The sequence below is a fragment of the Peromyscus leucopus genome, chromosome 16_21 (assembly GCF_004664715.2).
Source record: "Peromyscus leucopus breed LL Stock chromosome 16_21, UCI_PerLeu_2.1, whole genome shotgun sequence".
Lineage (NCBI taxonomy): Eukaryota > Metazoa > Chordata > Mammalia > Rodentia > Cricetidae > Peromyscus > Peromyscus leucopus.
Genome location: NC_051084.1, coordinates 65,183,632 through 65,197,936, shown reverse-complemented (window position 1 = coordinate 65,197,936; position 14,305 = coordinate 65,183,632).

The following is a 14,305-nucleotide window of genomic DNA, read 5'->3' as shown; positions in this document are numbered from 1 at the left end:
AAAATACTCTGCCATAGATCAAAGAAAATAATCAGTCATCTGTATCACCCTTTGCAGGACACAGGGCACATTGCTGAAGAGGGGACAGGAAGAATGTTAGGGGCCAAAGAAAGTGTAAGGTTTTACATGTCTATTTTCTACAAGTCAAAATATCCCATTAAATCTCAGGAAGTAAACAATGCATACAAGTATCAGGTAGTTTCTAAGACTTATAAATTCTATTTCTAAGATTATAAAAGCAATAAAAATTTCAAGAGAAAGGAGACTCTCTGAGAAGCTGATCTATCTGCAAGATATATAGAGGTCTTCAGGGATGCACATTTCTTGAGTTATTACACATACTGTGCTGGCCTTCTTGGTGATACAGCTGTCCATGAGTCACTGGTTTTCCTGTAAGTAACTCTTACTCATCCACCTTTAAGTAATCCTAATTAACTTGATGGTTCACTAAACTAGATTTAGGTAGAATAATTTCATTGGTGTGTTGTCAGTTTTTTATCCTAGGTTAAGCAGACATTTGTTCACATTGTCCCAGGAAAGTCACAACTTTGTGTAATACATAAAAACTCCTTTGCCCTAAGTACAACTTTCCATACAGACTCCTAGCAGAACTATAAGCCTAAATGTCCCTTGGAAACATGCCCTTGTGTACTTACTGAAAATCATTTTTCTGTAGATTTTTTAAACAAATTTTCAGTCAAATTTGATAATATTTAGGGGTACATACTCAAGTATAACAATACAACAATTTAGCTCATAAATATTTTTAAATGACATAGGAAATTCAGATCCTTCTCAAACAAGACACATCAGTTGATCCTAAAAACTAGTTCTCCGAAGTTAAAGAACTTTTAGTAAAAATGTTAAAGCTTGTGGTAGTGTGAAAGAAAATGGCCTCCAAAGAGAGTGGCACTATTAGGAGGTGTGGCCTTGTTGGAGTAGGTGTGGTCTTGTTGGTGGAAGTGTGTCACTGTGGAAGAAGGCTTTGAGGTCTCATATATGCTCAAGATACCATCCACATTCTTATGCCGCTTCCTGTTGCCTACAAGATGTAGGAAACTCAGCTACTTCTCCAAAACCATGTCTGCCTGCATGCCTCCATATACCACCAAATGATAATGAATTTTAAACAAGCCACCTCAATTAAATGTTTTCCTTTATAAGAGTTGCTGTGGTCATGGTGTCTCCTCACAGCAACAGAAATCCTAAGACACAGCTGTATATCAGTTCTCTATCGAAAACAGTATGGAAGAGCAAAACAGGAGCTATGATGGCTAGTGTTGATGGTTGTCAACTTGAAGAGACTTCCAATCATCAGGGAAACATGCCTCCAGATCTATCTGTGAGGATTACATAGATAAAGTTAACTGAGTTGGAAAGACACACCTTAAATATGATTCCATTCCATGGGCTGAGATTCCAAACTGAATATAAACGAGAGCATTAAAGACTTTCTGCTCCTGTGTGTATAGGAAATGTGACCAGCCACATCTTTTTGCCATGCCTTCCTTATCATGGTAGACTAGATTCTTTGGAAATGTTAGCAAACAAAACAAAACAAAAAACCTTAAACTGCTCTTCTCAACGAAGTGACCATCAGGTGACAGAAGGACTACCGTCAAATGGCAAACTAATTTCATGCCCACCTGGAAGTATTCACTGTAGCAGATATAGAAGAAAAGACTCAATAACAGCTGAGCACTTGTAGTGAACATCAGCAAATTTCCTCATTGAAGAGCAACAAGACACCCCAAGAACTTTAATTATTCATTACGTTCCCAAGTTCACTTAGCCATGATATGCTATCCTATGCTCCAATACTATTATTTCATTGGGACAGCCTTCTTCCTTAGCATTTTTTTCTGCACAATACTACCTCGTGAAACCTGAGTATCTTTTTATCCACATAAAGAGCCTATGGAGTTGTAGTGAAAAAATAAAAGACAAAAACAGTTTTACTTTGTAGTTATGAGACTGATTTACAAATAACAAGATTAAAATTGCAAAGATAGCTATTTGGTACATAACATGATATACAGGAAAGTAGTTATATACTTAATACTCATATTTCTTTTTAAGTCTGTGTTTTATTTTTATATTTTATGCTCTACTTCTCTGTTGCCTCGGCAGCAAAGATAACCCTGAGGAAATATGTGCCCACAAAGTAACTCGTGATTGTATAGGGATGTTTCTGGTATCTCAATGTTATCAAAATGTGAGAAGTGTATAAGTCATCAGCTCTTAGAAACTGAGAGAAATACATTATGTGCCAGAAAGAAAATTAAGGCAGAACTTGGTATGTCATTTGTCTAAATTGAATAGCTGAATTAATTAGGATCCCCCCAGAACTGAACAAACTTTTCTAACTTCTATACATAAATTTTTATTATTCCCCAAGAAATTGCACAAATCCTTCAACATAATTTAAGGATGGTTTAACATGAGAATTCATACTCTCATTCTGAGAACTGGAACTAAGCCGAACTTCTTCCTCTGGGGCATAAATTCAACATCGTTATTTATACAGAATACTAGACGTCTACATCAGCATTTAACAAGCATACTCAGACTTGAAAGTGGAAGCTGCTTATTTCCTACCAATATATTGAGCACAGGAAAAAAGAGCAATTTTTAAACTCAATATTTTAAAAAAAGAAATCAAAACTACTCAGTCAGACCAGTGACAGACAGCTAGGCTTAACTATCGGTTTTCACAGAAAGCTAAAAAGACAGAAAGAGAAAGCAAATGAAAGTGAGAGAGAGAGAAACTACTCAGTCAGACCAGTGACAGACAGCTAGGCTTAACTATCTGTTTTCACAGAAAGCTAAAAAGACAGAAAGAGAAAGCAAATGAAAGTGAGAGAGAGAGAGAAACAAAGGAAGACAGAGAGAGAGACAGAGAAAGAGAAATAGAGAGAGAGAGAAACAGAGAGAGAAGAAAGACTTCTTGAGACTGGAATTGAGGGGAAAATAAATAATTAGAAGTATTTTATCAATAATGAGCTGATACAGTATAAAGGCAGTGAAAAGAAGAATCTATAAAGTCTTCGACTATAGTGCAAAAACAGTCATAATTCTAAGAAATTAGACAAATGCAGAGTCAATAAACAAAACAAAAATTCTTTTTGGAATGGTCAAGCATCTAGAAAACAGAATTTGCTACAGAAAGTATTGGAAAGTCACTTTAAAATGTTCTTCTCATTTTAATTCTCATCGTTGACAGTTCACTAAGTGGTATGTCTGTAACAAATGTCTTATCCTGTACTATAAGTGAAAATTATGAATTTCCTGTAAAATATTAGCATAGTGCATAACATATTATTTTTGTTTGAACAAATTGACTTCCCATAAATAATTGCTCAGTCTCCAACTCTATATATCTCAGTGAACTTCTGTACAAATAACAAGATTAAAATTCTGAATTTCGCATTTCCTCAGTTGGTACAATGGGCAGAGAATGTCTTTACCACATGTCTTGAGTAGATAAATGTTTTTATTCTTTTCATTATTCAGTCTCATTACATTTAGGATCACAGAATCTCCCAAACCATCTCAGTTGTACAAGCTGCTATAAGAAGGTTGAAGTAGGAAGAAAATCAAACGATCAAAAAACAAAACAAAACAGGGAGCACTAAGTTCCCTATTTGGCTCAATCATGGCAATCTCTCTAAAACAGTTGCCAACAAAATAAGACAGCCTACCCAAAGCAAAGAGTAACTCTGGGTTGTGGATGAGAGCTTGGAGTTTATCAAATTCTGTTAATATGTACTTAAGCAAAATTCTTAAAAAAAAGTCCCTTACATATATTTACAAAGTATGTATCAATGATTAGATTATTATAACTATCATACAACCAGTGTGACTATGATGAACTTGACATACCTAGATATATACCAGAATCAAAAACTCTTTTATGCCATGGGACTATTAGAAAAGACCAGAGAAGCTAGCTGCTCAGGAGCTACTCAAGTGAGTGCATATGGTACTTCACCACAGACATTCTTTGTCTAAACTCACAAAAAGACAGAAACTAATACATGGCTTGAAAAACATCTGAGAGAAGCTCTAGTTGAAAGGATTCTACTTACTGGTTGTTTTTACATTATATTATAATTATATCATTTCCCCTTTCATTTCCTTCCTCCAAACCCTCCCTGTGTACCTCTCCATGTTCTCTTTTAAATTCATGGTCTCTTTACTTTAATAGTGTGTGTGTGTGTGTGTGTGTGTGTGTGTGTGTGTGTGTGTGTGTGTGTGTGTTTGTGTGTGTGTTTGTGTGTGTGTGTGTTACTTTAACTGTCAATATGTGTGTGAGTCTATTCCTAAATATTAAATACAGCTTGCCCAGTCGGTACAATATTACTTGTACATTTATGGTTTCAGGGTTGACAATTTGGTATAGGATACTCAACTGGTATTCTCTTCTCTGAGGAAGATTATAACTAGCTTTCAATCCCAGCACTCAGGAGGCAGAGGCAGGAAGATCTCTGTGAGTTCAAGGCCAGCCTGGGCTACCAAGTGAGTTCCAGGAAAGGCGCAAAGCTACACAGAGAAACCCTGTCTCGAAAAAACAAAATAATAATAATAATAATAATAATAATAATAATAATAATAACTAGCTTTCAGCATGTCTTAGTGGCATATGGTTCTTTATCTAGGTTCGAGGCCACGAGGCCTTTCTATCTCACATGTTAGCATGTCTATTGGTGCACTCCTTATTCAGGTCAAGTTTAAGTAGCAATGTTGGTGACACTTCATGGATGTAGCTTCTAACATTTCTAGAAGATAGAATTTCACAACAAAGTCCCTTATTTCCTGGCTCTTAGAATATTTCTGTCTCCCACTTCCCAAAAAATCCCTGGGCCTCAGATATATACATTAACCTGGAGTAACCATATGAACCAGAACACTAAGGTCCTGTGGAGTGTTCTGTATGTTAAATGTGTTGCTCTGATTGGTTAATAAATAAAACACTGATTGACCAGTAGTCAGGCAGGAAGTGTAGGTGGGACAAAGAGAGAGGAAAATTCTGAAAAGTAAAAGGCTGAGTCAGAAAGACACTGCCAACCACTGTCATGACAAGCAACATGTAAAGATACCTGTAAGCCACAAGCCACGTGGTATGGTGATATTTTATTTGTACTGAAATGTGATTTTATTTGTATATTAATAAATAAAGTTAACTGGGGGTCAGAGATAATAGCAAGCCATAGCAGAGCTGGGCATTCGTGGCGCACGCCTTTAATCCTAGCACTTGGTAGGCAGAGCTAGGTAGATTTCTGTGTGGTCAAGGATACAGCCAGCATTGGAGACACACGCCTTTAATCTCAATACCAACCATAGAAGACCTGGAAGTCTCTACAGACAGGCAGTGACAATGCAGTCATGTGTTTGGGTTTACAACCAATGAGAAGGCAGAACAGAAAGACTATATAAAGACAAACACACAGGAAGTACATCTCTTTTGGAGAGGTCCCTTGGCTGAAGAGGCTAGCTGCAAGGTAGGGCTCTTAGCTCTGATCTCTTGGCTTTCTTCTTTGCATTGGTTCTGTTTTTCTTATTTAATAAGACGGTTGGTTACATCTACAATGTGACAACTTATAGACTAATAAAATGGGTTAATTTAATATATAAAAACTAGATAACAAGAAGCCTGCTGCAGCCATACAGTTTGTAAGCAATATAAGTCTGTGTGTGTTTACTTGGTTGGGTCTGAGCAGCTGCGGGACTGGCGGGTGAGAGACATTTGTCCTGACTGTGGGCCAGGCAGGATCAAAAAAACTCTAGCTACACTAAGGGGGCCATTTTGAGGGGTGGGGCGAGGAAAAATAGAGCAGGATATAGTGGCAATTTGTTTAAATAAAAAAGATTTCCTCGTTTCTTTTCTTTTGCGTTATTTTACAATTTGCCTGATGATTTTTCTGAAAGAACACTTTTTTGTGTGATGCTAATTCTCTATACTTAGGCTGCATAATTTAGTTGGAAATTTCATTTCAATTTTTGATATCTTTTCAAGGTGTCAAAATAAATGCATTCTGCAATTTATCCTTTCTGGCACCAAATCCTTAATTTTAGGAGTGAATGAATAAACTCAGAGCTGAGTTTGCAAACAAAAGTGTAATGTTCCACAAAGTTGATACTCTTAGCAAAATCTAGAAGAAGAAAAAATGAAGCTTTAGTTGAGTCACATTTATCATTTTGCTTAAATTCCTAATCAATACTCCCAAGACAAAAAGTAGACAGAGATACAAGAATTAGAAGGATAGACATGCAATGCTTATTATTTTAAAAATAACCATCTATATAGATAATCTAAAGTAACTCCTTGATAAATTATTTTGTCAACTGAATAAGGTGATAATAAAATTTAACTCTAGAGAAAGCGCAACATTTAATAAAGTTTTACATTAGAAAATATTTAAAAATAATAAAAAGAAATGTCTAACATTTCTTTGGGGGGAAATTATCAGCCTGAAGTTACCTAAGTAAGTTACACATTTTTATAAAAATATGAATGTGTGAAATCTCCAAAATACACACTAACTAAATAAGTGGACTAGCATATTAAGTTATATTTTATGCAAAGACAATTAAATATAAATCTAATACATGAAATTGATTTCTCCACACTCACAGCAATGACAGAGAAACTTGTCTGCAGTAAATTCTATTTAAACATTCTCCTACAGAATGTGTCCCCCATGCTCACTCCCCAGGAGATTGAAGGAGCTGAGGTGTATAGTATACATGCATTCAGTGATGAAGGGTGAGGAAGTGCCAATGTGGTTCCTGCTTTCCCTTTGAGTCTCCCAGTGACTCATAGCATCCTTGGCAATAGCAGATGACTGCATCCTCCTTTCTTGCTGGGAAACTTCCACATTGTGACTCATTGCTCAGCTTTAGACTTCAGATCAATCTGTGCTCTCCAATTCCAGAGATTATATAAATTTCCTGCTTATGCCAATTTTGCAGTTACTTCACCATTTTTAAAATTTGTCTGTCACCTCTTCCATCTCCTGTGTAATGTCAAAAATGAATCACTTTATTGAATTCAGTAGGTAAAACTCCACACAGTGGCTTCATGTCCATATTCATGACAAAAGAGCAGTTACCATACTTTTGCTAGTTGTAGAGTTTCCCAAAAACAGAGAGCAAGAAAGGACAGTTATCTGAAAAACTGCAAGCCCCCTAGAATTTAGGAACTATTTAACACTCAACTTCCCTCTTTGGAAAATGACAATCAAATGTTATCACGGATCTCCTAAAAGTAAAAATAAAATAATAAAAATATTTGAAGTATAAAACTGCTGTACAACACCTGACATGAAATAACCAACACACTGATAATTTACACTCAACCCCAGAAAGCATTTTGATTAATATTCAGGATAAATCCTACTATTAATAAATAAAGTTCCATATGAAGGAAGGAGGATGCCCCTCTACCCTAAGAATTGTATTTAAAGGCCAACAACAATAGAAGATACTTCCTTACTGAAGCAAAATAATTTTTAAACTTAGATTAATGCATTGTTGACATAGAAAACATTTAGATTTAATCAAAGGTCAAAAATCATAGTTTAATCTAATGTGTCACAAAGCTGCTCTTTAATGAAGGACATTTTTAGTAAATTATTCTGAAATACCTCCTTTTTAAAAAAACATCAGATATTTACACTTCATTATTTGCACAGTAAATTCCTTATGGATTAATATTTTAAATATTAGGAAAAATATAGCTGTTTAATATTTGCTCAATTGTTTTCTAAGTTACAAGAATATACTCCTAAATACAAGAGAAACTGTTCTGGTCCTTGAGATATATGCACAAAGATCTTTGTTATAGCCAGTCCTAAAGCAGTGAAATAAAATAAAAAGACAATTGGCTTGACAATAATTCTGTTGAATGATGAATAAATAAAAGCACACCTATTCCATAGACTATTTTATATTCATTATAAAGACAGGAAAAATCCAAACAGCTGACATAATGATTCCCAAAGTATATTTTTGAGGAAGTAAAATAGTACCTAAAAGAATAATAGTTCCTGGCCTTTTAAAACCAAGTCCAAAACTACTTGTAGCTTTCAGACCTCATCACAGATGTTTCTTTGTGCACTTAACCCAAAAACTCACAAGTGGTCAAACTGCAGAGAATAAGTTTCTTCAAAGAGCTCAGCTGCAAACGGAACATTTATGTTAAGCCATGCCCCTAAGGCTCAGGATCCAATGAGAAAAGGGAGCAGAAAGATGGTAAGAGCCAGAGATCAGGACAAGCAGGACAAGTGGCATCTTTTAGATACAACAGGACCGCTGCACTCATTAGCTCCCAGCGGCTATGGATGCCTTAACAAAACAGTGATTTCTATTCTATTATGAAGATTACAATATAATTTTATCATTTTTCTCCCTTCCCTTTCCTCCCTCCAAACTCTCCCAAATGCTCCTGCTTGCCCCTTTTTGAACTCATGGCATCTGTTTTTAATTAATTGCAATCATATGCATATATGTACAATGTTCATATGTGTATATAATCTTTTCAGTTTATCTAATGTTACCCATACGTATATTGATTGTCAAGGCTGACCACTTAGCATTGGGTAGCCAATTGATGTGCTCTTGCCTGGGGAAGATTATTTCTCTCATTCTCTGTATTCCTTAGTTGCCTGTAGTTCTTTGTGCAAGGCTGAGGCCTCATGGTCTTCCTCCTGTTCACTTTGACGTGTCTACTGGTGTCATCTTTGTTCAGCTCACGGCTCGACAGTCCTGTTGGTGACTTTATGATCATGTCTCCTAGTAAAGAAAAAAATTGTAAAAAAAAAAAAAAAAAAAAAAAAAAAACATCAATAAAACATGGCATTGGGAGGGTTTGGGACATGCAGAGTTGGATCCAGGAGGAATCCTGAATGGGAAAGACAAGAGTGAAATATAATCAAAATGCATTCTATACATGTATGAAATTTTAAAAAAATAATAAGATATTATATTAAAACCTTATAATGCTACATCCGCACAGAAACAGATAAATAGGCAGCAGAAAGGCTAATAATAAAATAGCATCGAGCCATTTATTACTTCACTGAAATGAAATTAAAACCAGTTGTGTGGGGACTGGAGAAACATCTCAGCAGTTAAGAGCACTGGTTAGGAGTTGCTGTTCCAGAGGACCTGGGTTGAATTGCAGCACACAGACTGTGGCTCACAGGCATTTGTATCTCCACTTCCAAGGGATCTGACCCCATCTTCTGACCTCTGTGGGCACCAATCACACAAGTAGAGCACAAACACACATGCAGGCAAAACACTCACACACACACACAAATAATAATAAAATAAAAAAAAAACAGTTGTGTGTACGTGTGTTTGGCAGTTCCATTAAAAAACACGACAGAAACATTATATAACCTATATACAGGTTATTGACAACCATTCTTGGACATTCTAAAAGATTCAAACTAAAGCTGCAAGAGATATAAATTACTCTAAAAATTCAACAACCCAGACAGTGAGATCACTGTAAATTCAGGATCACCAACCTCAGTGGGGTTTTTGACATTCCTCCTTGCTTGGATTTTTGTCCGACTTGAACTTGTGCATGCCGTCACACTTACCATCTGTTTTGATGTTCATCTGCCCCGTGTGTATTAAGAATGCTGTTCTCATAGATCTGTGAGTCTTTGGTGAGGGGTGTGATAGAGACATCTCATTTAGGGTTGAGAATTCCAAAGTCTCCTATTCTCTGCATGTTATCCAGTTGTGGGTTTCTGTGTAACATTGTACTTCTTTTACAATTCTACACATAAATACAGTGTATCTCCATTATGTTCAGCCTGTCTTCTCTCCTTCAGTTCCCTGGAAATCCCCCAACAGAACTCTTTGACAATTTCAGTTCTTTTGTTTTATCATCCACTTAGTCTGATTACTGCTGACTTCATGTGCAGGTTGTGTGGCGTGGGGTGCGTGTGGGGGTTGGGGTGGGAGTGAGGGGGTAGGGGGGTTGTATTCTCTGGGCCATTAGCAACCTAGTGGTGGCCACACCCTTCAGACAAAGGAGCCCTCCACAGGCATCCTATCCTTAGAAATGAATCAAAATTAATATTTGTCTTCATTATGTGAGTTAACTATAAAAATCTGATGTCCACAGCCCTGCCATAGGTCATGACCAGTTTACATTTTTAAAAAGGTAATTCCTGTGCAGCATGAATGGTGTCATATACAGTGTGCTAATTAAAATAAGTACCATTGGAGGAGATGGGTGTTCATTCTGGGCTAAGAATCTAGCTCACCAATTGAATGTTTGTCTAGCATGAATAGTGCTCTGAATTTTTTTTCTTTTGGTTTTTCAAGACAGGGTTTCTTTGTGTAGTCTTGACTGTCCTGGATCTAGCTCTAATTACCAGGCTACCTCGAGCTCACAGAGATCTGCCTGTCTCTGCCTCCCTAGTGCTAGGATTAAAGGCATGCACCATCATCGCCCGGCCAGTGTACTGGATTTTATTCCCAGTGCCTCCAAATTTTAAAACTATAACAACAAAAACAAGTCTACATGATTTCACTTATGTGACATTAAAACAAATGTAAATTCTAAGGCCAAAATGCAGATCTGAAGTCTTGAGAAGGCTTTAGAAATGTTGAAACTGTTCTCTACTTTATAACTATTCATTGTTGTTAAGCCTCACTCAGAGAACTAGATCTGTAGGAAGCTGGATTATGTGCATGCTGATTTTGTATTAATTTATTTAAGGATTGTAAAAATCAGTACTAAAGAGGTAGAAATTCACCCAGCAAACATTTTGTGTCCTCCCTAGAAATGCTACAGTGTTTATATAGTTTTTCTTTTCTAAAGATTTATTTTAATTTAATTTAATGTTTAATTTTATGTGCATAAGTGTATGTGCACAGCCTGTGTGTCTTGTGCCTGATAACAACAGAGATGGCATCATATACCCTGACATCGGAGCTATGGACAGTTGTGAGCCAACATATGGGTACTGGGAACCAACCCAGATCCTATGAAAGAACAGCAATTGTTTTGAACAATTGGGCCATTTCTCCAGCCTCTGATCTCATAGGTTTGAATGGGAAATGACAAAGGGATCATGAAACAATAACCCATTGATGTCAACAGGATTTTAGCAAAAGTGAACATTGCAAAATATATCAGGAGGTCAAAGAAAACTCAAGTCAATTGTCTTTGGAACCCCTGGTGATTTATCAAAACAACTATGTTCAAAAAATACTGTTATTCTTAAAAAAACATGTATGTGTGAAGAAGATGGTACTGGCAAAATTGTGATCATTTTTTAAATTACCAGATGTATAGGAAGTTATTACTTGGAAATCAAAATTTTTAGCCTAAAAATAACATTAGTAGTTATTAGTAAACTAGTAAAATAACATTATTATAATTTGACAGGATCACCTTTCTATGACATTAAACAGCCATGCTTTAAAAGGTTGAAAATAAAGATAAAATTATAATGTTAGTTGTTCATAATAAAAATTATAATGTCCATTTAAAAAGTAGAGACTGGTATAACTAATAACTGGTAGATAAATATGCAAACTTTGTTCTTTATGACCTAAACTCATGCCTACACAAGAAAACAAAATCAAAGTGAATTTTTAACATGTTAAAACGAACATTATTATGGTTGAGAGAATCTATTCCCTTTGCTACTTCTGATGTTTCAATCAATTTATTTTTGTTGTTCCATGCACACAGACTTGATTTATCTCAAATGTATGTGCCTTACTTTATGTCTCAGTAATTTTGGGCTGTAGCTAGCTGTCACAGAAAGATTTTTATTATTGAAAGAAAATTGCTGATTTCTTTAACTGCTGAAACAGTTTTATGTCTGAATAATTTTTCCTCTCAAGTTTCTCACACGCAAGTATTCAATTTACTTCAAAATTTATACAAATTCTTCTCAAGTTCCTTTTTTCAGGCCTATCAGAAAAGACCACAGGAATTCACAGTAGATATAATTGGCATTTCTCATGCCGAGACTAAAACATTTACATATTTAATATTAACTACAAACAGGAGCAAGAATAAACATCGCTGTATATCTCTAAGCCTGTTAAAAGCATAGTCCTCTATTTTAGATTTGTCTTTAGGGAGAGATAAAGGAGTGCTTGTGTGTGTGTGTGTGTGTGTGTGTGTGTGTGTGTGTGTGTGTGTGTGTGTGCGTGCGTGCGTGTGTGCGTGCGTGTATGCATGTGTGTGAATATGAATGAGACAATGAATAACCTTTTTCTCCGGGCCTTATTTACAGAGACACGTGTGATAATAACTCAAAGAAGTAAAGCTCCAGACTGAGTCTTTATTTCATTTTGTGTCTTCAGCCAGGCAACTTGGATTCTCTGGCTGTTTATCTCCCCAACTGTAAATTGAACGAATTGCATCAAATCACTCTAAGTTTGTCTTTTCCAATTTGATTCCTCTTAAAAAACACAGCTTTGTCACATAAACTTAGCTGCTAGTAGCATGGGGAGATTAAATTCTTTGAGTAGGAATAAGCAAAAAGGAAGAGTGAGTGATCTCAGAAGAAGGCAATTTAATATAAATTGGCAATAGTTGTTCTGCTGTATTCATCTCCTAGGGGTGATAATTGATGTACAAGATGCCTCCAGGTATGAGTGGGCAGAGATCAGCCATACTGGCTAACACTCCCTGGATAAGGATTATCGCCAAGTGAGAACACTCCCCCACCCTTCCTATACTTCTTGTCTGCTTCTGGAGACTGTGGGTTGGAGCTGAGGAGGAACCCATGGCTTAATTAAAAGCCAGGAGAAAACAGAGTAGGGTTGTGCATAGTGGATGATATTAGGAGAGTCCCTGAATTCAACTGCTGGTCACAGCAATGACTGTAAGTTGACATATAGTGTGAGATGCAACACCATGAGTATATGAAACTCCATTAGATATAAGTAAAAGACCCTAACCCTTCAGGCTTATACCCCCAAGCACTAGGAAATGAGCAACTAAAAATCTAGTTCCAAGGGCAACCTGACTCAGCCACTACTCAATCACTCCTGCCAAAATGTAACAATGTAAAGAGATTTCTGTTAAGAGATGTGCTCAACTGTGACTGGGATAGTTGCAGGTGTTCCAGGAAGGACCACTGTGACCTTTGTGTAAACTCCACTCCCGCCCTGATACCCCCCCTTGAGGTTTCAGGAAGAATGTACCTGTTGATGTAACTGTACCCCCTCTGTGATCACTCTGTAATCAGACCATAATCTTGTGAAACGAAATTGTATGGGAATTGTAATCTTACGGCTTTTGTGGGTTTTTTCCTTTAAAAGCCCCCATGGGGCTGCAGTAAGATGTGACTCTTGCTCTTGGGAGCAGAGGAGCCCTTCTATATAGAAGCTTCAATAAAATCCTTGTGCTATTGCATCAACTGGACTGGAGTCTGGGTTCTTGGGGAACCCACTTGAGACCCTAAACTTTGGGGTCCAACAGTAAGATCAAGGTTCTCTTTATCTATTTATTTAACATAATATTCCACTTTAGTCCAACATAGCCTTAAACATTCAGCAATCCTCCTGCCTCAGACTCCTAAAGTGTGGGATTATAGCTATAAATTATTCACTGAATGACCATGATTCTTTAAGCTAAAGACTGTATTTGAAGTGAGGTAAATAGTATGGTCATCCTAGTCAAAAGTAAAATAAGAACAGGGACTATAACAAATTATAGTGATCTCCATGTTATAGATGTGAATGGTACAATATTGAATAATGTCCCTATTTTTTATAATAATTGCCTGTTTTTAGTATTTTCTTCACTTTTTCTTAGGCATGGTCTCATGTACTCCATGGTGGTCACAAATTCACTGTATAGCAGAAGTTCAATTCACTATGACCTCTTGCCTTCACCTTCCAAGTACTGGGACTGCAGGTGTGAGTCACTGTATCTGGTTGCTTTGCTACTTTCAAAGAAAATAAGAAGAGCCTAGCATCTTTGAAATAATTACTTTAAATGGCAAACAATGCATAAACGTATATATCATGTAAACGCTCATTTTCACTGCTTTAAAACAGGTGTTTATTATGGAATGGCTGCACCGAGCTAAGTAAACATATACTCCAACATGTATACTTAATTTTTAATGTATATGTGTCAGTGTATTGGGGACACTTCAAATCTCTCTTAATATTTTTCAAGAATGCAGTAAACTATAAATAACAAATGGCTTTGTTGATGTATAAATCAGTCTTTCTTGTCGAGTCATTATAAACCAATGCATACTGGCAACGTAAGAATGAGAAAAGAGAAATGGAGTTCTTGAATATG